The sequence below is a fragment of the Asparagus officinalis genome, chromosome 7 (genome assembly GCF_001876935.1).
Source record: "Asparagus officinalis chromosome 7, Aspof.V1, whole genome shotgun sequence".
Taxonomy (NCBI): domain Eukaryota; kingdom Viridiplantae; phylum Streptophyta; class Magnoliopsida; order Asparagales; family Asparagaceae; genus Asparagus; species Asparagus officinalis.
Window position 1 is genome coordinate 58,754,597 of NC_033800.1, and position 2,657 is coordinate 58,757,253.

The following is a 2,657-nucleotide window of genomic DNA, read 5'->3' on the forward strand; positions in this document are numbered from 1 at the left end:
TCCTGGAGAAAAGTTGGGGCTAGAACCGCTTGAAGAGACTTTTCCTTATTGACCATGTTAATGGTAACTTCTGGGAGTTTGTCATCTCGAACGACCGATCCTCTTTTGTGGAAACGCCTTGATTTGAGCTTCGACGCTTCAGTGTAGATCCTTTCGAATATTGAAACCCTCTGTGAAGCGGTCTTGGGCCAGCTACACGCTGATAATATTATTCTGATAAGTTTGGTACACTGACAGTAAGAGTCCGCTTCCCGGGTATTTCTCTTTCGAGATTTATTCGTACCCCAGCCCGATAGTACAACTCATCGGCATGATTGCCGGAGCAACCTATCATGTGTTGGCACGACTTACTAGGTATAATGTTATCGTCATCAGACGAAAATATTTCCTTCGGGGGATTTAACATCTTATTAGCACCTTCAAGAGTCGCATGTTTGGAGCCACGCCTTTATAAGCGCGGGACCCCAACAGGCTTTTAAACTTCAACATGTAGTCCGAGATAGTTAATTATTTTAGTTTTCCAATTATAGAAAGCTTTAAAATTGTTGCGAGGGTGTATGCGACCCCCAGCTTGATGAGTTGCTCGTGGCTCATTCACCGGACCTAAGCGTTCTCTAACGGGAGCTTTGCCTCGATCCTCGTGTAAAGGACCAAGGTGATCTTCTATTACTTTCCTACCTCTGGATAAGGCCACACTACCGCAGGGCTTGACCAGAGGTGCAGTATCAATTGGAGCGGAGACAGAACTCGACACAATCGGAAAAATGGGCGCGGGAGTCAATCTGACTAGGCCCTGGTGCGGGTCACCTCGTGGTGACCCACTGGTCACCGGGTCACCTCGTGGTGACCCGTTGGCGGTCGGGTCACCTCGTGGTAACCCGCTACTAGTCGGTTCACCTCATGGTGACCCGCAGCTGGCTGAGTCACCTGGGCATGACTCACATTTTTTCGACATTTTGACTGCTGTTTTGAGCATCAGCCTCCAGAATTTGTGCGGTTTTGCTTGTTCCTTGACCATGTCCTCCTTCTGCAACTTATACGCTTTCCGCACAAGGTTTCGTGCGTGTACAAGTAGTGTGCGATATTTCTGGATTCACTCCTCTAGAGTTGAACGGGTCCTTTTGACTTGGATCCATTCACTTATTGATGATTTGGAGGAGGGGGCATTTTCTCGCTGTTAGGGCGCTTGACGCTTCCTGAACTTTAGATCCGACTAGTAACAGATCCCGTCGATCAGCTCTAAAGCCTTAGCGAACTGGCATGTGAGGCATTGACGTTGCCTTTGACGTGCCCTCTTCGATAAGATTGGCACGCCTTCAGTACTCAACTCCCTAATTGAGGAGGAGTTCAGATCTGTAACTCCGACTTCATTGGAGGTCAGAGGGGCGTTGCGAGGTGCAGCTACTGTAGCAACGGTGGCATTGATCTTCTTGCAGTTACAAGGTGTGGAGGACCTAGAGGATGAGGACGACAAATACTCCTCAAACTTGGTCTGGTCAAACTCGTACTAGACCTCTACGTCAACTGGGATCCGGATCCGAGGTTACGACACATCAGCCTTCACAGAAAGGCTGTTGGCTCCCACTATGGTCACTAGCGTATTTGGTTCAGAAATTATTTTTTTCATTGTATAACTCGTTACAACGAGTTCAAAAAAGATTGGTCTTTTTATAAGACCTTTACACAATAAAAATAAAAATTACAATCTCCTTCAAACAACACACAAATCCTATTTATTAGTCTCTGTTTGCGTGAGATCTTTGCCTGTACCGAGGTTTATCTGTGGACCGCCTACGGATCATATTTTTTTACCATCAAAGTTCCTACTTCACTAAGGAAGTATTCGCTAAAGTACTGATATCGACCAAGCAAAATTAGTACTATTCTCAAGATTAAGACCAAGCCTAATCTCAAGGAAAGGGGGACGGAGCTTCAGATCCTTTGAAAGACTCCTTCTTTATGCCGAAGTTCGTCGGGATCTAGCTAGCCTCCTCTGAAATTCTGTGCTCCTTGACTCTTCAATCCAGCAACACCTCCTCGTCTTGATAATAATTCGCCCCCTTGAAAGGAGGCCCTAGGCTTGTATTTATTGGGCCCCGGATGTGGTTATTTGGATGAGAATGGAAGATTTGGCCTTATCTTCAGTCAATAATGGCCTACCCACGTGTAGAGATAATATCAAGTCAGTTGGAAACTTCTAGAATGAAGAAATCCCAAAAGAACCATCAAAATACCCGTTTTTGGACACCGAGGCATTTCTGGGCACGGATCAGCCCGGGGTGACTCGCGCGTGAGAGGGTCACCAGGTGGTGACCTATGTGCTGCGCGGTTTCCGAACTTTTTTAGAGGTCTTTTGCGCCGTTTTGCGTATTTTGACATTCAGTTGACTTGTATGCTTCACTGACTTGCTTTGTGTACTCGTTAGCCTCTTTATGGCTTCGGACTATCCTCTTTGACTCAAATGATAATATTCATTGTCTTCTTTTTGTCTCGAGCTGTGTGCGGACACCTATAGATATTTTTAGACGCTTACAAGGTGTCATATTCTCATCCACTCATTTCAATTCCCAACCACTCTCTAACCCATATGAATGTAGGCCCTAATTTCAATGAGTGGAGGAGAATAAGTCACCTCACTACCAAGCATAAAAACCTGT